A 20,677-nucleotide genomic window follows, 5' to 3' on the forward strand; every position below is an offset into this window, starting at 1 on the left:
CTGAAGCAGGAGAATCGCTTGAACCCGGGAGGTGGAGGCTGCAGTGAGCCGAGATTGCACCATTGCCCTCCAGCCTGGGTGACAGAGTGAGACTCCATCTCACAAAAAAAAAAAAAAAAAAAAAAAAAAAATTACATGGGTGGACTTTGGAGAAGGCAGGCTGCCTTCCGTCATGGTGGGCTTCATCCGTTCAGCAGAAGGCCTGGATAGAACGAAAGACTGACCCCCTGCGGCAGAGTCCTTGGACTCACACGGCACGTCAGCTCTTCCTGGGTCTCCAGCCTGCCAGCCCTGCAGGTTTTAGACTTGCCAGCCTCCTTCATCCTGGAAGCCGATTTTCAGAAACCTCTCTGCACATGTGCGTCCCGTTGGTTCTGTTCTCTGACCAATGCAAGGAGGGTCCCGCAGCAGAGGGCTTGCCAGTCACTCAGGCAGTCGCGGCTCGGGGCCCCTTTCCTTCCATCCTCCTCGTCCTGCCCTCCATATCAAAAGACGACGGACCAGAGAGAAAAGCTTTGGAATGGCTTTGAGGTACACGATCAAAGAAGTCTGCAGAAATGGGGAACGCAAAGGATTGAAGAGAGGGACAGACGCTGTTGATCCACATCTCAGAAGATCCTCTGACTGCCTTATGGAGAATGGACTGGAAGGTTCTAGAACAGAACAGGGAAGCTGGTGAGGAGGACATGGCTCAGACCAGGGCAATGGCTGTGGAAATGGAGTAAGTGGGTGGGTTTGCAAGGCTTCGCAATGTCTCTGTGCAGGAGCCGGGCCGGGAGCTGGGGATGCAGATGGGCCGAGGGTGTAGGGCCGGGAGCAATGGTCACTAGAGAGGTGAGGTGCCTGGGAGGCCTTCCAGCAAAAGAAATCAAGGACATCAGGGTTGCAGAAGAGAAGCCTTGGCTGGTGAAAAAGACGTGGGCATGTCTAGCACAAGGAAGACAGCAGACACGGTTGTCTAGGGAGGAAGTGGAGAGGGGAAGAAAGGTCGTCTAGGGAGGAAGTGGAGAGGGGAAGAAAGGGGTCCCCAGGCGCACTCCTGGAGGCACTGGCCATGGGGTCCTGCCTCGAGTAGCAGATGGCATGGGCACTTCTTGCCAAGAGCACAGCACAACCCAGGCCCTGATATGGGCACCTGACACCTACCACAGCTGTGAGCCTGCCCCGTGTGACGCCGACCACGCAGGGCTGAGTCTCAGGGCTGCTCTCAGGCTGGGGTGCTCTCTGTCATCCACAGAGTTTGGCTGGAATCCTAGCAAGGGCTCACACTCTGGGCCCTTCCCATCTCCACTCCTCTTGTTCCTGCCAAGCTACCTCCCTCCCCTTTAGTCCAGCCACTCCCGAGGGTCCCAGAGCCACGTCTTCCCAGGCAGGGCCCACAGGTGTCCTCCAGCAAAGCCCTGCTGAGCCTCCTGCTTCCAAAGTACTCCCTCTTCCCTTCCCCAACCCCACCTCACCCTGCACCCCTCTAACTCCTTCTCAGCTTCTCCTCTCAGCCTAAATGTTCCCTCTGACCCCTGGATCGGGTGTGTGGAGGGCACAGGGGCTCTGGGGAGCACAGGGGCATGGGGGGGACACAGGGGCTCTGGGAGGCTGCAGGGGTGCAGCCCCTTTATGTGGATCTTGTCCCGTCGGGGACCGTCAGTTCCTTGCAGGTGGGTATCTTGTGGACGTTGCTGCCATCGGTATCCAGGGCAGGTCCTAACGCAGAGCCCCTGGCTGCACTGACACCTCTCCCGGTTCCATTCCCGCCTGCCATCCTCCTGCTTACCCTCACTGGGTGCAGGCTGAAGGCCATAAAAGAAGAGGCCTGAAGAGTAAGTTTTACCAGGACCAGCCACAGTCTCACACCTGCTCCCACAACTGCCACTGCCTCCTGTATCTCCACCACTCCCTACCCCACGCCTTCCTCCCTCTCAGCCCTGGCTCATGCAGTTCCTCCCTTCACAACATCCTTCCCTCCAGAGTCAGGACACAGGGAACTCCTCCCAGCCTGTCCTTTCCTTCCGCACTGAACAGTCCTGAGCACACCCCCGGTGGCCTGGCACACAGTGAGCGTCAGATCTCGGGTCCCTGCATCCTCCCCGAATGTCCCATCCCTCTCAGAACCTCTCACACATGGACAGTCAGCCTAACCTTGGACCTCTCCCTGCCACCTGACCGTGAGCCAGCACCAGGCACCTGGCTCCATCTGCTGGAAAGGGGCTGCGGGGATGGGTGAGGCAGTGAGAGACCTGGGCGGTCAAAGAAGGCCCCTCCTGGGAGACACTGAGCCAGGCCTGAGGAGTCTGTGGGTCCTGGAGGGAGGAGAGAGCAGGAGATGGAGCCAAGTGAGGGCAGGGTAAGGGGGACAGAGGATGGGGTCCAGCTGAGGTCACAGCAGTGGCAGGGATGGCTCAGGCTGTGTGCTGGGAAAGGGGCAGGATTTTATACTAAAGGCCACAGGGACCAGGGAAGTGTTTGAGGCAGGGTGGTATTCGGGTCCAGCCACATTTGCCTGTGTTTGACGTGTCCGTTTCAAATTTCACACTGCCTTTGCCATGGGGCAGCGGACAAGCACAGTCTGTCCCCAGTGCCCTGGCACAAGGCTGGCCTCTGCCTCTCTTAGCTGGACCCAGAGTCCCTGTGTAAGAGTGGGGGACTGTGGGTGGCACTCAGTAGAGGTCCCTGTACAAGAGTTGGGGGGGCCTGTGGGTGACACTCAGTGGTGGTCCCTGCTGACCACAGCCAGTCCACTGCTAGAATAGGAATCTCTGCCAAATTTCCCTTCAGAGACTCCCTGGCCAGGCCTAGAGCAAGGCAGGCCCCACCTTCCAGTGTCTAGGCCTGTGGGACGGTGGACAGGCTCCAGGGGGCCCCCAGTGCTCCACGCCCCTGCAGCCCTCACCCTCAGGGACTCCCCTCCCCTTACACACAGGCTGCACCTGCCAACATGCTTCTGATGAAGCTAGCAGAGCAGAGTGACGGGATGTGGTTCCCGAGATCCGGTTACAAAGCCTGTGGCTCTGTCTTGGCTGTGGTCTCTGGCTCTCTCTTGCATCCTGGGGGTGCTGGTTGCTGTGCTGGGAGGAAGCCCTGTGGACAAGCCCAGGTGACAGTGATGAGGGGCTGAGTCAACAGCCGTGCAAGTGAGCTGGGGAGCAGATCCCCCAAGCTGAGCCTTCAGATGAGCCTGCAGCCCCAACCCACGAGAGCTGGCAGGCCAGAGCCACGGCAGAGCCTGGATTCCCGCCCCACAGACGCTGAGAGAATCAACTGTGTGGTTTTAAGTCCCTGTGTTTTGGGGCAATTTGTCACACAGCAAAAGACAGCACAGGTGGGTAGGACCTGGCTTGTGCATGACCTGGGGTGGGGCAGGGGGTGCCAGGACACCCAAAGAATCATGTCTAAGAGGGGGCAGCCCCTACGAATGCCAGAGGCTGAGACCTGGCTCTGGGCTGCTCTTGGAGCAGAGACCCGGCTCTCCCCACACTGGGCTCGGTTGCCAGGGAGACGGAGATTCCTAACCCGGTTTCCAGGCTACTCTGCCGTCCTCCCCATGCACGTGGGTCGGCTTCACCCTATCAGGATTTTTGCAAACAAGAATAACAACCGTGGTCATGATTAGCAGAAGAAAGGTCTTTAATGACACAGAGCAAACCAATGTCAAGGTGTGGCCCTGGCCCTTTCAGTCTGCACAGCCCTGCACGGAGCTGGGGACAGGAGCCACACCTTCCTCCTGGCAGCCTAACCCGGCCCGGATCCCTGTTTCCAGGGCTGTGGGGCAGCGACGGGGTGATGGGGCTACCTGGACACCCTGTCTGGGGACACTCCAACAAGCACCCTCCAACTGTGGCCCAAGCCTCCTTTCTATGCTCAAGGTCTGGCAGTGATTGGCACGCCAGCTGTTCACACCCCAGAACCACCTCCCAGAGGCGAGGCAGGGCCAGAATCAAGGGCAGTGTCGGAGGCCGCTGCTCTTGGGCTATTTGGCTTCGGGCATCTGGGAGCGCTGAGGCCGACAGACGCAGAGGGGACTGGCCGTGGAGGAGGCGTGGGGGCGGGCCCACAGGAGAGGTGCTGCACAGCACCCTCTGCGCTGCTGGAGGTGGGACCTGGGCGAGTCTCAGAGAAGATGCACCTGTCAGAGAAGATACACCTGAGTTACAGTAAGAGAAGACGGAGTTTCCCAAAGACAGGCCCTACCCTCCAAGACAGCCTGCTGGAGTAGGACAGAGACACTCTCATGCACACGGTAAGCATTTCCTGAGGAGCTGCAGTGCTCAGATAGGAGAAAAGCCCCTGATCCCCAAGGGCTTCCAGGACAGTGGGGGAGGCAGTGTGCAGTGTGGGGCCTCACAGAGATGTCCACGGCCCAGCTCCCAGTACCCGCGAATGCGGCCTTATGGAAAAAGGGGTCTTTGCAGATATAATTAAGGATCTCAAGATCATCCTGCATTTGGGCTGGGTCCTAAATCCAGTGACAAGGGTCGTTACAAGAGACAGAAGAGGAGAGGAGCACAGAGGAGGAGGCCATGTGACCCCAGAGCAAATTGGAGTCATGGCCACAGTCCAAGGAACCCTTCAAGCCACAGAAGCTGGAAGTTGGGGAGGATCCTGCCCAAGACCCTTCAGAGGAAATGAGGTCCTGCTGAAACCTTGACTTCAAACTTCTGGCCTCCAGAACCACAAAAGAATACATTTCTCATGTTTTAAGCCATGAGGTTTGTGGAGAGCTCTCAGGGCAGCCCCAGGGGCCCGAGCCATCACCTCTGGCACTGGGTCCTCTTCAGGCTGACTCCTGTGTCCTCTGACATGACCCCGTGGCTTCCCCTAACACATTATAAACAATTTCAAGAGCACAGGACAAATGGAAAGAAGTTTACAATGAACACCCATATACCTGGCACCTGGATCCTACAATTCATATGTTGTTACATTTGCTTTATCATATATTCATCCCAACCCATCTCCTGTTCTTGATGGACTTCAAAGTAAGCTGTAGCCACCTGCATGCTTCCCACAGAGACTCTAGCTTACACTTCACAACTACTTAACATATCACCAATTATGTTCAGAGGTGAAACCACATTCAGTGAAATGCATGCACCTCGAGGGTGCCATTGCATAGTTTTGACAAATGCATACACCCCTGTAACCCAAACCCCTAACAAAATGTAGACATTACTAACCCCCCCACCCACCCACATCCTCCCCTGCCCAGCTCCAGTAAACCTCATCTTCTCCCTTCTGCAAAGGCAGCAACTGTTCTGACACTTGAAAACCGTATAGGTTACTTTGTCCTGCTCTAGAACATCACGTAAGTCACACCATGGGGTCTGTATTCTTTCCTGCGGGCTCTATGTGATGCGTGCCGCCAGGGTCCTGGCAGTTTGTTCCTTTGCGTGGCTGAGTGGCGTCCCACGCGTGAGCGTTACAACATTTGCTTATTCACTTCCTTGTTGGTGGACCCTGGCCTGTGTGCCATGTTTGGCACGGGTGCATTCCTGAGTCCTCCATTCTCTTGGGTAAATAGCAGGGTACAGAGTTGCTGTGTCCAGAGTTGCTGTGTCCAAAGGTCAAGTAAATCGTTCCTTAAGAAATTGCCAGGCCAGGTGTAGTGGCTCACATCTGTAACCCCAGCACTTTGGGAGGCCGAGGTGGACAGATCACCTGAGGTCAGGAGTTCGAGACCAGCCTGGCCAACACGGTGAACCCTCACCTCTACTAAAAATACAAAAATTAGCCAGGCGTGGAGGCACATCTGTAATCCCAACTACTCAGGCAACTGGGACAGGAGAATCGCTTGAACCTGGGAGGCGGAGGTTGCAGTGAGCAGAGATTGTGCCACTGCACTCCAGCCTGGGTGATGAGTGAAACTCCCTCTCAAAAAAAGAAAGAAAGAAAGAAATTGCGAGACTTTTTCCAGAGCAGCTGTCCCACCTCATACTCCCACAGCGCATGCACAGACCAGCTGCTGCACGTCACACAGACACGTGGTGCTGAGCTGAACGGCCCTGAGCACTCCCAGGCCATCCCACACGCTTCCTGCTCTGGAGTCTGACATTCTGCTGTTGGATGGGAGGTCTTGACTGTGAGTTGTCCAGGTTCTTGGCATGTTGAACAAAGAACTGAACAAAACACGCAGACAAAACAATGAAAAAACAAAGCATCAAAAGAAGCCACGGAAGCGCAGATTCATTGAGGCGAAAGCGCGCTCCACAGACGGGAGCTCGGGGCTCAGGCGCGCGGCTCAGGAGCCCGGCTGCAGTGTTCTTTAGGGTTCTTATGAGGCTAAAAGAATTTGGTAACACCCCTAGGTGCCCTTTGGAGGCTTCTAGCAGGTTACATCTCACGAAGGATTGGCCTGCGCTGCTGTCGGTCGGTCAGAGGTTGAAGTGGAGATTTCTGTCGCGTCATCCCAGGAGCAGATGTGGCCCGTGTGCTGCCGCGTCTCGCCTGGAACTGGCTGCACCTGCTGCTCTTTCACTTCTGCCTTAACCCATGGTGACCCTAAGTCCCTATTCTCCTGCCTCACTTCCCACCGAGAGACATCATCCCCAGAATTTTTTTTTTTTCCTGTCCTTGCCTACTGGGGTCCTGGCTGTCTGTCCCTAGGTAATTAGATGGGTCTCCGTGGACACAGCAGCCTTGTACTTGCTTGTAAAGGGTGTAGCTGACTTGACCCGGTCACAATGGTTGGGTATTTTGGCCCAGTTTTGGATTTTGTTCCCAAACTGGCTGAAACCCTTGCACAAGTATCATACAAACATGGAATTGCTGAAAATGAGAGAGCAAAAAAATCAGTTAACAATTTAAACAAAGTTAGACCAGAAGTTAAGGCCAAAAATTTGGCAATAACTGGTACTACCCAAGGAAGTAATGCAGATAGCAACCAGTGTTGCGAAGGTTCTGTGGGAGTTCCCAAAGACTCCATTTTATTTGCCTAGGAAATTACATTTTTAGTTATTTTCTTATACTAAACCAAACTGGCTGATGCAAAAACAACATTCTTCCTTTAAATATAAGCAATTTCCTCCTTGCCAATACAAGCAAGTTCCTCCATCTAAGGCTCTTTGATTTCGTAAGGCGACGGCAGCCAGGAGTCCAGCTGTTGCTGAAGTCTAGTGAGGCCCTCTGCTGTCCGAGGGATATCACAGTCTCCTGAGGCCCCTTATGCGGGATTCCAAGGCTCCTCCTCCTGCAGTTGATCCCGCTAAACCCAACAAGGAGGACACAGGTCTGGCATATCCCAGGCTTTTGGTAGTCATGCAAAGCCAACAAGGTTATGTTTAATAAACCAACAGTATGGTTATTTCCCTTGCTGCAAGAAACATGCTTACCTGTCAAAATCCAAAGAATGGACTTAGAGGCACGAAGAACAGTGAAAGTGAGAGTGGCTCACGCCTGTCATCCCAGCACTTTGGGAGGCTGAGGCGGGCGAATCACAAGGTCGAATCGAGACCATCCTGGCTAACACGGTGAAACCCCGTCTCTACTAAAAATACAAAAAATTAGCCGGGCGCAGTGGCGGGCGCCTGTAGTCCCAGCTACTTGGGAGGCTGAGGCAGGAAAATGGCGTGAACCTGGGAGGCGGAGCTTGCAGTGAGCAGTGATCATGCCACTCACTCCAACCTGGGTGACAGAGCGAGACTCCGTCTCAAAAAAAAAAAAAAAAAAAAAAAAGCAGCCTTGCAAGATTGGGTGTCTGGTAGACAGGCACACTCAGCACAGCTACAACAAGCAATTTGTCCCTAGTGTTCAGGTCCCTCCCCCGGTTCCTCATTGGCTGAGTACTATGGGGTCACGATCTCCCTGGACGTTGCCTATTAGTCGTTGGGTTGGGGTTTTAGGTGTTTTCTTTAAGGTTGTGTTGCTGCGTTTTGTTACAGCCCACAATGCATTACAGTCATCTGGGGGGCTCTTCAAGTATCTGAATGATGACCCAGGTAGTCAGGCAAGCTGAAGAGAATAAACTTAGTTATTTTGCAAGCTAGTCTAAACTCAGCTCTTTGGTTCGGGTGAGGGCAGCTAAGGGTCCCCGCCCAGCAGCTGCTGGCTATTGAGTCAGGGGCATAGTGTACCTTGTTCTTCTGTAGCTTGCAGACCCAAGCCTATCTGGGGCATTTTATTTTGAAAATGGACCACCGTATACATCATTTTTCTACACTTGCTGACAGGCCAGTGTCCTTGAGAGCCATTAAGGTATGGCAGGCAAATGCCAAAAAGTTAAGATGATGCTGATTTCCCAGACTGGCTTCATTTGGGGTCTTTTGTGGCTTTTTTTAAACAGAAAAACCATTTGTTTTATTATTACAAAGGAAGTGATTCCATCCATTCAGATGAAGGCAATTAAGTTGTAAAATCATAAAAGTGACTACAAGTATCCAGCTTACAGTAACTGTGCAACAAAGGCACCAGGGAGTGTTGGTGGGCATTTACTTATCTTCTGTCTGTCTTTTAAACAGGTACTGCACGTCTTCCACAGGTTCATGGGTGCAGTGGCTGGTGGGAGCCTCAGGTTCCAGGTCCAGAGCTCCAGGTGTTGCAGGCTTGACCTTGGAAAGATGGATCCAGCTACTTAATCCTAGTACTTTGACCTCCAAAGCCATGGCCAACACCACCGAAAACAGCCCCTTCCATTTGGGCTGTAGTGTTGAGCGGATGACCCGTCTTTCCTTGTTTTTTTGTTTGATTGATTGATTGTTTTTGGGTTTTTTTTCTGTTTGTTTGTTTGTTTGTTTTGAGACAGAGTCTCGGTCTCTCCCAGGCTGGAGTGCAGTGGAGCAATCTCAGCTCACCACAACCTCCATCTCCCGGGTTTAAGCAATTCTCCTGTTTCAGCCTCCCAAATAGTTGGGATTACAGGCGGGCACCACCATGCCCAGCTCATTTTTGTATTTTTAGTAGAGACGGGGTTTGCCATGTTGGCCAGGCTGGTCTCAAACTCCTGACATCAGGTGATCTGCCTGCTTCAACCTCCAAAGTGATGGAATTACAGGCGTAAGCCACTACACCTGGCTGTTTTCATGTTTTAACAGGTACCGTATCTCCCGGCCTGATTTTGGGTTGCTGGTTAGTTCCTGGCATGGGGAGCCTTTGAAATCGAAACTTTCATAATCCCTGCTGAAATCTCCCGAGGGTAACGATGTAGTATAGTAACCCAGCGGTTCTGGATCATTAATTAGATTATGAGTTAGAAACAGCTTCCATATAGCATTTCATATGGGCTCTTTTTTTTGCTTTCAGGGAGTTACAGAGTCGTAAGAGGGCCACGGGCAGTAAGCTGACCCATTTCCGATATTTCCTGACGTAGCTAAGCTAACGCCTGTTTTAGAGTTTGGTTAGCTCTTTCTACTTTCCTGACGGATTGAGGCCTCCATGCTGAATGTAAATAGTATTTGATTCCGAGAGCCTTAGCAACCCCTTGGGTTATTTATCACTTTGGAGGCTCTGGGGTAACCGGAACCAGGGGACTATTTCCTCTAAGAGACACTTTATAACCTCATAGGAATCAACAGTCTTGGTTATCTCCTTTTTCATTCCTCCAAGGAGTGCGTCAAGAAATTTTGCTGGATTCCAATTAGGGCTGGTGGTGGGCACCACTTCTGGGCCTAGGTGATTGCCCTGGGGATTTCAGGCCAGCATATCGCCTGCCTCGCGGCGGGCAGCCCCGAAAACCCTTTCCTTTTCCATAGGGGTGCAGCCGGTTGCCAGAACGAATTGGACCTTTCTCCATGGTTGATCAAAAGCCAGAGCCAGCGTTTGGAAACCGCCTGCAAAGCTGCCAGGGTCCTCAGAGTCCCTTCCCAGCTTTTCTTTACATTGCTGCCTATCAGTCATGGGAAATGGGATTGCCCTCAAGCTGTGGCCCTCCCGCCCCCGCAGCTTCCCTGGGAGGTGAAGCTGGCCCTCCTGTCCCCACGGCTTCCCTGGGAGGTGAAGCTGGCCCTCCCACCCCGCACCTTCCCTGGGAGGTGAAGCTGGCCCTCCCGTCCCCATGGCTTCCCTGGGAGGTGAAGCTGGCCCTCCCACCCCCGCAGCTTCCCTGGGAGGTGAAGCTGGCCCTCCTGTCCCCATGGCTTCCCTGGGAGGTGAAGCTGGCCCTCCCACCCCCGCAGCTTCCCTGGGAGGTGAAGCTGGCCCTCCCGTCCCCATGGCTTCCCTGGGAGGTGAAGCTGGCCCTCCCACCCCCGCAGCTTCCCTGGGAGGTGAAGCTGGCCCTCCTGTCCCCATGGCTTCCCTGGGAGGTGAAGCTGGCCCTCCCACCCCCGCAGCTTCCCTGGGAGGTGAAGCTGGCCCTCCCGTCCCCATGGCTTCCCTGGGAGGTGAAGCTGGCCCTCCCACCCCCGCAGCTTCCCTGGGAGGTGAAGCTGGCCCTCCCGTCCCCATGGCTTCCCTGGGAGGTGAAGCTGGCCCTCCTGTCCCCGCGGCTTCCCTGGGAGGTGAAGCTGGCCCTCCCGTCCCCATGGCTTCCCTGGGAGGTGAAGCTGGCCCTCCCACCCCCGCAGCTTCCCTGGGAGGTGAAGCTGGCCCTCCTGTCCCCATGGCTTCCCTGGGAGGTGAAGCTGGCCCTCCCACCCCCGCAGCTTCCCTGGGAGGTGAAGCTGGCCCTCCCGTCCCCATGGCTTCCCTGGGAGGTGAAGCTGGCCCTCCCGCCCCCGCGGCTTCCCTGGGAGGTGAAGCTGGCCCTCCCGCCCCCGCGGCTTCCCTGGGAGGTGAAGCTGGCCCTCCTGTCCCCACGGCTTACCTGAGAGGTGACAGTGCTGGGGAGCTGCTGAGTCGGGGGTTCCACTGCTGGTGCCTTAGGGGCTTGGTGTAGTTTGTTCCTCTGGCTGGCCTGGCGTAGTTGGAGCATGTGGCAAAGGGTCATCTGGGGGTGGCCATCGTTCCCTCTGAGAGACAAGGGGCCTTGTAGGAGGGGGTCATCGCCAAGGTCTGGCTCAGTCTTAGGACTTTCTTTCCGAGGGCCAGTGTTAGGAGCTTTACAGATTGAAGGATTCTGATGCAAAGCCACAAAGGCTTCACTGTATGGCATTTCTGACCATTTACCCTGCCTTTTGCAAAATAAGTATCATTGTAGGTTAGTATTACGATGAAGCCTTCAATGTTCTGGCCATTGCGCCTGCCTGTCTAGCCGACATTGTGGCCAAACAGTATTACAATAAAAACCTCAAGCATTTTCTTCTCAGATTGTCAGGGTCAAATTGATTCCAATGGTTGAGGGTGCAGCCAGGCAGGGAATCAGGTGGAATAGATGGGGTGGGTCCCACAGCGGTCTGGAAGAGAAAAGATACCCTAAGGAGGGTTTATCTGTGGACCCGAAATTTCTGCCTGGGGCGTCCCCCTGGGGAAGTGTCAGGTTTAGCCTTGGATCTTGGGGCCCCTGCTTCAGGGTCCAGTCTTACAGTGTCAGACGCCTCTGACCTCAGGTGTGCACCAGTGCTGCTTTGGATATTTTCTCTCCATAGCCAACGGCCCACTGTGATTCCCTTTGTTCCTGGATGTAATCCCTGGCTTTTCGTGTCCCACCAATTTAGAAGGACCGTATCTCCCTGCATTCTTCATAGGGTTATGGTAGAGCCCTTTACTTCCAGCTCTTCATTTGTTCCAGGATGAAACTCAAAAATCCTATTATTAATAACATTAAGGCTGGTGGGGTGTTTCTTATAGCCAGTGACACCAGAGAGTGGTATGTGAATCCCTGTGGCTGGTAATTTACTTTGCGGTCTGAACAGGAGAAATAATGTTTAAGTAGGAACCACCAAGACATGGGGTTTTCCCTAAGCTCGTCCTTTTCTGAACTTTCTGTGCATAAACAAAAGGGGCATGCAGATGGTAACGGGGGCTCAAATGCAACAGTTTTGCAGTCCCTGGTGCCCACAAAGCATTAGCAAGGCAAGGGCAGAAAGTAGAAGATGAAGAATTAAATCATCTCAAAGACATTATTGCTGCACATACAGAAACCTGACCGTTGCATGGATTTGTCTTGCTCTCAGCAAGACCTGGGTGTCCCGTTCCACGACCAAGTTGTCCGGTTACTAGAGACTTCAAGCGGCAGGCGCCCTAGTGGCTTTTAACTGCCTAACCCATTCCCGCAAATGGCGGCTTTGACAAAAGAAAGATAAACAAGAAGAAGGAAAGGAAATCTAAACCCCAGACAACGGGGCTTACCTCCTGGCTGGCTCTCCAAAATATGGCACCAGACAGAAACTCTTGACTGCATGCTGTCCAGGTTCTTTGTACAAAGAATTAAACAAAAGGCACAAACAAAGCAGCAAAAGAATGAAGCATCAAAAAAAAAAGAAAAAAAAAAAACAACGAAAAGTGCAGATTCACTGAAACGAAAGTGCACTCCACAGAGCGGGAGCGGCTCGGGCAAGCGGCTCAAGAGCCTGACTGCAATGTCCTTTAGGGTTCTTAGGAAGCTGAAAGAATTTCGCAATGAGGAAAGAGAGAGACCCTCTCATATTGTTTTATGTTGTTTTATACTCAGTACCTGTTTTAAGAGAAAAAGCAATGAAGGAAAACCAAAGACAGCAGCCCGGCGCCAGGCCCAGAACCCAGCCTGCGGCTGCCCGGCCTAAACCCAGTAGTTAAAAATCAACCCGTGACTTAGAAACCCATGTTCCTGACATTGTATAGAAGGACATCGTGAAACTCCCTGCCCTGTTCTGTTTCTGACTACCACTGCATGAATCCCCTGTCACGTATCCCCTAGATTGCTCAATCAATCACAACCCTTTCATGTGAAATCTTTAGTGTTGTGAGCCCTTAAAAGGGACAGAAATTGTGCACTCGGGGAGCTTGGATTTTAAGGCAGTAGCTTGCCGATGCTCCCAGCTGAATAAAGCCCTTCCTTCTACAACTCAGTGTCTGAGAGGTTTTGTCTGCGGCTCGTCCTACTACAGTAACACCGTTAGGTGCCCTTTAGAGGCCTCCAGTGGGTTACAACGTATGAAGGATTGGCCTGTGACCAGTCAGAGGCTGAAGTGGAGACTTGGCCCACAGTCAATCAGAGGCTGAGGTGGAAATTTCCGTCTTGTCATCACAGGAGTGAGGATGTGGCCTGTATGCTGCCTCGTCCTGCCTAGAACTGGCCGCACCTGCTGTTCCCTTGCTTCTGCCTTAGCCCTTGGTTGCCCTAATTCCCTACTGTCCTGCCTCAATTCCTCTGCAGCTCTGTTCTTTCAGTGGTGATGGTACTTAGATCCCATAATGTAGACACAGGTGTGCTCACTGCTATGGGGTTTGCGTTGCCTCCATGTCTCTGCAGTTAGTGAAGTTAGGACATAAGTATCCTTTTCTTTATTATTTTTTGAATCAGGGTCTCCCTCTATCACCCAAACCAGAGTGCAGTGGCACCATCACAGTTCACTGCATCCTTGACTTCCCATGCTCAAGTGATTCTCCCACCTCAGCTCCCACAACCCCTGCCCCAGCAGCAGCAGCAGTAGCTGGAACTACAGGTTCCAACTACACCACACTGGCTTTTTTTAGTAGACATGGTGTCTCACCATGTTGCCCAGGCTGAGTATCTTTTCTGAAAAAGGAAACAAATCACATGCTCGCCCTCTTTCCAATTCAAAACTAAGATTTCAGGGCTTTTATTTAACTTGATTTTTTAAACCTGTATCTCTTCATTTTATGCTGAAAAAACTTTGTTTTAAGAATATTCACATACTCGCTTTATTCTATGACATAATAGTTTCAAAATAAAAAGGCTAGCATTGTTACAAAGAAGAAGGCAATGAACTAAGAACAAGACTTCTTTGCAGTTCCTTTCGTCCTTGGAGTGTGTCCCACCAGGATGTATCTTCAAAGTGCAGTGTTCTGAGGCTGCTGGAATAATTATCTTGTCTGTAAAATTAATTTACCAACTTGATGTACAGTTTGAGGTTCCTTTGTTTCCATTTGTTCTCAGTTTCTGGGGATTTTTATTTAGTATTTTTATTGCATGCAGAAAACTACATACACACCATCACCATTACAAAACCAAGACTTTGATGTTGACTTTTTGAGAAAGTGCATTCTGAGAAGTCTCTCTGTTTTTTCCTGTCCTCCTACCCCCACCCTGTTCTCTCCTTTTACCTATAAAGTTAATCTTGTCATTGTTTCTTTTTTGCAAATATATAAAAGAGTTGTTTGTATTTACATTCTTCCCCTTACACAAAAGGTGGCATCCCCACGGATCCCCACGGATCCCCACGGATCCCCGCAGATCTCCACAGATACCAACGGATACCCACAGATCCCCATGGATCTCCACGGATACTCACGGATACCCACAGATCCCCATGGATCTCCACGGATACTCACGGATACCCACAGATCCCCACGGATACCCACAGCACCGTTCTTCCCTAGATTTTCACATGGATTCATGCAGCCTGGAGAAGGCTTCCTATCAGTGCTTAGGGACCGTGCTCACTCTTTCCCACAGCCGCGTGGTCCCCCTGGGGGATGTGCACCCGTGCACTGGGACGGCCATGCAGTGATGGGCAGTGGGGAGGCTCCCAACCCCAGCTATTTCAAATAGCGCCCCATCGAGAAGCTCCGCACTGCCTCATTTTGTGTGTTGGGGCTACGCCTCTGGGATGGAATCCTGGGAGTGGGCGGAAGGCTAACTCAGACACAGTCTTGCAGGGCACTGATAGATTCTTCTCCATTCCTGCAGCCATGCCTGCGTAGACGTTTCTTCGCAGCCTCACCCCAGGGCAGGCCTGTTGACCCGCCGAGACTGCTGGATTTTGCCAATATGAGGGATGAGAAAAGACATCTCAGTGCAATTTTAATTGGCATTTTTCTGACTATGAAGGTGGTTGAGCCTCTTTTCGTGGAGTTAAAGAGACATTTGTAAGGATTTTTCTGTAAACTGTTCATAAGTTTTCTAAACTTTTCTAATTTTCCCTTAGATTTTTAGGAACTCTTTTTGTATGCACAGAAATCAGCCCTTTGGCTCGTAAGCTTCCATTTCCCTCCCAGCTTGTCATTTGTCTTTTGACCTCCTTTCTTCCTTCTTTTCTTTTTCCCTCTCTCCTTTCTCTGTCTTTCTCTGTGTGTGTCTCTCTCTGTGTGTGTCTTTGTGTGTGTGTGTCTCTGTGTCTCTGTGTATGTCTCCGTGTGTGTGTGTCTGTGTGTGTCTCTCTCTGTCTCTCTGTGTGTGACTCTCTCTCTATGTCTCTGTGTGTGTATGTGTGTCTGTGTGTGTGTCTCTCTCTGTGTCTCTCTGTGTGTGTCTCTCTGTCTGTGTGTCTCTCTGTCTCTGTGTATCTGTCTATGTGTGTGTCTCTGTCTGTCTCTGTGTGTCTCTCTGTCTGCATGTGTCTCTCTGTGTGTGTCTCTGCGTGTGTCTCTCTGTGTGTGTCTGTGTGTGTGTCTCACTGTGTCTCTGTGTGTCTCTGTATGTCTCTGTGTGTCTCTCTCTGTCTCTGTGTGTGTCTGTGTGTATGTCTCTCTGTGTGTCTCTGTGTGTGTGTCTCTGTGTGTCTGTGTGTGTCTGTGTCTCTCTCTGTGTGTCTGTGTGTTTCTGTGTGCATCTGTGTGTGTGTCTGTGTGTGTGTGTCTCTCTCTCTGTGTCTCTGTGTGTGTGTCTCTCTGTGTCTCTCTGTCATTGTGTGTCTCTGTGTGTGTGTCTCTCTCTGTGTCTCTCTGTGTGTGTCTCTCTGTGTCTGTGTGTCTCTGTGTGTGTATGTCTCTGTGTGTGTCTGTCTCTGTGTCTCTGTGTGTGTCTCTATGTTTGTGTGTGTGTCTCTGTGTGTGTGTGTCTGTGTGTGTCTCTGTCTCCCCCTTTCCTCCTTTGTTGCTGTTACCCTCGGCATGCATGTCTCCCCTACCACTCACATCAGTCACACAGGGCTCCCTTCCTGTGGGGGGCACAGCTCGCTGCAGGTGTACATGCTGCAGGTTGGGGACACCCTGAGGACTGAGGCTCTTCCCCTTGTGTGGCGTCCTTGGCCTCTGATGCTCTTCCCAGAAGTGCTGCAGGCTCTGTGACATGTTTGGACAGGGTCACCTCTCCATCTCACTACTACCAAAGGGAGCGTCTGTGTGTGTGTGCGTGTGTGTATGTGTGTGTGTGCGTGTGTGTGCATGTGTCTCTCTGTGTGCATGTGCATGTGTGTGCAAGTGTGTGTGCATGTGTGCATGTGAGGGTGTGTGTGCATGTGAGCATGTGTGTGCGTGTGTGCACGTGTGTGCGTGAGTGTGTGCATGTGTGTGTGGTCTGCAGACTCTTGGGTCAAAGGCTCCTCTGCAGATGAGGAAGGGTGGCTGGTGAAGTTTCAGGGACTGCCCTGGGGGCTCCTGTTCACCCGCTGAGCTGTGGGGGCCCCCAAACCCTCAAGTTCCCGCCCCTCCTCAGCCCTGCCTCTCCAGCCTTAGTTGGGCCTGGGAGCCTGGACAACCTTGGCCTGGGTCTGCAGTCTGCGGTTTCTTCCCCGGAAGCAAAGCGTCCCTAGTTCCCTGAGTCCCCTCCCCATCTCCCACCTCCTGGCCCCAGGCTCTGCATTTGCTCCTATGACATCACACTGCGCCCCCAGCTCCAGCTCCCCAGGTATGCGTGTTCAGTAGCGGCCTGCACACAGCTGAGCTCAGTCGGTGTCTGTGGAGGAGGGGGCTGGACTCGGGGGCTCCCTGACAGACACTGCAGGTGCCAGGTCCGGGGCACTAGGACCCTTCCAAGGAGAAACGGTGTGGGGAGGGCTGAGCTAGTGAGGGAGCCCTGGGAGCAGGTGTTGGGGGGTCTGGTCTGGGTCTCCCTGTGATCTTCTGTTCTTCCAGAGGTCAGACTTCCTGCAGGGACTGGCAGCCCCGCCATACCGAGAGGCTGAGTGAGCTTGCCGAGAGGGCCAGGTGGGAGGTGACACTCAGCCTCGCCTCCCAGCGGGGCCTGTGGGTGGGCGGTGGAGGAAGGCCCCCGAGGGCTCACCTGGGGCTTGGGAGGTGACATCGCCTGTCACCTGAGCTGGCGCCCCATGAGCAGAAGCCAGCCCCGTATGTGAGCTTCCGGGTCAGGAGCGGGGCCGGACCCACGGGGCTCCCCCACACATCCCTGGCAGGTGGGACAGCCCTGCGGCCGGCCGAGGCCCAGGCACGAAGAGAGCCTGGACCCACCTTTGGAGCAGGAGGGGGTGTGACGGGCGGCTTGGGCCACGCTCGCATTGTCTTCTGCAAGGGTAGGTGCTCAGTGGGGTGGACAGATCAACCATGGCCCATCCCAGATACCTGGGGTGGCGGGGGCCATACTTAGGGGTGCAGGTGCCCTGTGCAGAGGGGCATGGGCACTGGACCCAGGTCCCACCTCACCTGCAACCCCTCAGCCAAGGGCTGCTTTGCAGGTGAGGGTCCCTACCCTGGAACCCCCAATTCAGTGCTGGGGCTCAGTCCCCACACTCCTGGCTGGGATGGAGAGGCACTGGATGATAAGGGGACAGGAGTTTCCGGGGAGTCGAGGCATGGAGCCGCTGTGCACAGCAAGCCTTCATGCTGTGTAGTACCCGTGTCCCCCGGTCTCACTGCCCACTATTCTGTCCAGCCAGGTTGCTCCATCCGAGGACGTGGGAGGATGGCAGCAGCCCAGCCTGAGGCGGGCTCCATGGACAGAGCAGTGGTCTGGCTGTGACCTGTTGCACTGCAGAGGGGTCTGGGCCGAGGCCACCTGGACCTCACTGGAGACTGACCAGGCAGGTGTGTCAAGGTCTGGGCGGGCCACCCCAGAATCACATGTGCGTCCCAGGGAATTGACTGTGGTTAAGTTTGTCACCCGGCATGACAGAGGCTGACTCGAAATTAGGCCGAATCACTGAGAAGTACTAATATTTAGAAATACCGAGGTTGTCCCCCCACACATCCATCTCCCTCCTCTTGAGGATCCACTATCCCCATGGAGGCCTGGGCTGTGGGGGAAGCGGGCTCAGGTCTGAGATCATCCAGGGCCTCTCCCTGGCCTTGGCTTATGGTTCGGTGGGTTCATACACCCTCCGCCCAATGAGGGGTGAGCAGCCCTGGCATGGGGCGTACAGGATCTCTGGGAAGCGGCCCCCACACACCCACAGAGAAGCAGAGACGCCCTTGGCAGCCCTTTAGGATCCAGGTTTGAGATGAAGCCGATATGACAGGAGAGAGAGCAGAGAAATGGAAAGATCCTGAGGCCACAGTGCCATCAGCAACCAGCTGAACCAAGCTCACCCAAGCCCGCTCTCTCCTGACCTCCGCTCCTCCAACCAGGGGGTCCCTGGGCTGTGCAAAGAACCAGCTGCAGCCTCGGTCAAGCTGCTGTGCGTTCTAAGTTTGTTTTCCGTTTCATTAAGTTCTGTGATTATCTGTGTTTCATTCTTTCTTCAGATTTATATTGCTCTTTCTCCAACTTTCTGAGGTGGATGCATAGCTAATTAATTTTCAGGCTTCTTCTCCAATGTATGCATTTAAGGCCAGCATCTTCCTGCTGAATTGGACTTACTGTGAAATTCCCTTCTTCATCTCCAGTAATTACATTTACCTCCAAAGTGCTTTGCCTGCTGGAAATGCAGCCACATCAGCTATCTGGTTGGCATTGGGTGCTTAACTGTCTCTCTGGGTGATGTGATAGGTGTGTTTCTTGTAAGCTGTATACACTTGGCTTTATTCATCCTTTTATATATGATGTAGCTGCTGCTGGAGTGGGGTTTAAATCTTTAGATGCTTTCTGCCTGTCTGGGCTCCACGATGCCCTTTCAATAATTCCGATCACCTCCCTCCCATTGCTCAAAATCCCAGGTCCTCCTGGCTCCTGTGTCTGCTTGGCCAGCACCTCTCCTTGTTCATCCTTGTGCCCTGACATCCTGCCCACGCCCCTCACACTGAGGACAGGGGCATCTGTTCCAACTGCTCCCACCAGTGTAGACAGCCTCCCACACAGTGCATGTAGACGCCCCACGGTGGGTGTGGACCCAGCCAACATCTCCCTCTGATTGTTGACCTCTCCCCTCCAGGCCCTTTCCCCCCACCTGTCGGTGCTCCCGTGGCCCCCACATCTCTGCCTCCAAGCCTGTCCCCTGGGGCTGAGTCGGAGTAGGCCCAGGAGCCCTGAGCGATGCTTGTGCTCTCAGTGAGTCAGGAGGTGAGGGTGATTCTGGAGATAGGACCTGGCCGGAAGTGGGAAGTCTCGGAACAGAGAGAAGGCCCACCCAGCGCCCACTCGGTGCTCAGGAGACCCCTGCCCTCCCCTGTCCACTCCTGCCTGCCTCCTTTCCTCTTCCGTATCAAGCCTCAGCCCTTTGCTGCCTGGATTTTCTTTTTCCTCGTGAACCTGCATATCCAGCCCTGAGCAAAACCCGCCCGCCTCTCCCAGGCGCCCCAGGAAGGGAAATTACGGTGGAGGCCCTTGGGGGCGCGCTCCCCACTGCGGGGCAGAGGGGCGGCCTCTTCTCACCTGCTCTAACCCCTGCCTGGGGGGACACCTCCTCTCCAGCTCGCGGGGACCAGGACTGACCCGTCAGGAAGCCGACTGCCCTCGGTCCCTGCTCGCCGGTCTTCTCCGAGGCTTCCTCCCCGGCTCCGGCCTGGGCGTCGGGAGCCCTCCCTGGAGCGCACCTCCGCGCCCGCACCTCCCACCGCGGTCCGGCTCCCGCTGCTCCCGCCCGGTCCTCCCTCCTCCAGCACGAGCCAGGGCTCGCTTCTCCGTCGGAAGACCCTCTCCTCCCTGCCACACGGCTGGTCTAGCGACCCGGCCATGCCTCCTCTGCCCGCGCGGAAAGGATCGCTTACAGCCGGGGACTTCTCCGCTCCGGACACGCCTGGCGACCTCGCAGGCGCCACCTCCTGCACTCCGTGGAGAGCCTGCTCTGCGCCCACACCTGCCTGTCCCGCCCCAACACCTGGTCCTCCTCCAAACCCTGCCCCCCCTTGCCCTGGCCTGTCTTCCCCCCTCTTATGCAACTGACCAGCAGGTCGCACCCACTCCACCCCAAACCTCACCCCACCCTTCCCTACCTCAGCGTCTCTACCCTGGAACAGAGGACTGGGAACCAACTGAGAGCAGTAAGAAAGGATTTGTGCCCTAACCTTAACCCCGACCCTAACCCTAACCCTGCAGCTACTGGCAAGGGAGCCTGGCCCCTGAGCCTGAGCACAGAGGCTAAAGGGTGCAGTGGGCACTGAAGGGTCAACCCAGGGGTCCCAGCTGGTCTGTGCCCTCCCACTGCCCACTAGTCACCCCCTGGCAAGGAGTTTCACATAGCGCAGACATCAAACCACAAAATCCTAAGCTGCTTGTGTGTGCATGTATGTTTGTGTGTATGTGTGTGTGCATGCACGTGTGTGTGTGTGCGTATGTTTGCGTGTGTGTTTCTGTGTATGTTTGTTTGCATGTGTGTGTTTCGGCGTTTGTGAGTGTATGTTTGCTTGTGTGTTTTTTGTGGTGTGTGTGGTTGGTGCCAGTGTATGTTTGCATGCTGTGTTTCTGTGTTTGTGTGATGTTTCTGTGTATGTTTGTTTGCATGATGTGTGTTTCGTGTATTGTGAGTGTTTTGCTTGTGTGTGTGTCTGTGTGAGTGTATGTTTTGTGTGTTTTCTGGTGTGTGGTTGAGTGTGCATGTATGTTTGCATGTGTGTTCTGTGTGTGAGTCGTGCATGTATGTTTGCATGTGTGTTTCTGTGTTTTGTGTGTGTGATTCTGTGTTGTTCGTGTGAGTATATGTTTGGCTTGTGCTGTGTGTTT

General features: G+C 53.8%; 1 long non-coding RNA gene across 2 annotated transcripts; it reads right to left on the reverse strand.

The window, feature by feature from the left end:
- Window positions 1-7,658: 7,658 nt before the first annotated feature.
- Window positions 7,659-20,276, reverse strand: LOC108536641 (uncharacterized). 2 transcript variants are annotated; one of them, XR_001887578.1, is made up of 3 exons: window positions 19,391-20,276; window positions 10,730-11,258; window positions 7,659-8,537 (listed from the first exon to the last, which is right to left on the reverse strand). It is a non-coding gene; the product is annotated as an uncharacterized LOC108536641 (long non-coding RNA). The 2 variants fall into 2 exon arrangements; XR_001887577.1 differs by lacking the exon at window positions 19,391-20,276 and adding an exon at window positions 12,154-12,745.
- Between the last annotated feature and the right edge of the window lie 401 nt (window positions 20,277-20,677).

The sequence above is a fragment of the Rhinopithecus bieti genome, unplaced genomic scaffold (assembly GCF_001698545.2).
Source record: "Rhinopithecus bieti isolate Rb0 unplaced genomic scaffold, ASM169854v2 scaffold_13617, whole genome shotgun sequence".
Taxonomy (NCBI): Eukaryota; Metazoa; Chordata; class Mammalia; order Primates; family Cercopithecidae; genus Rhinopithecus; species Rhinopithecus bieti.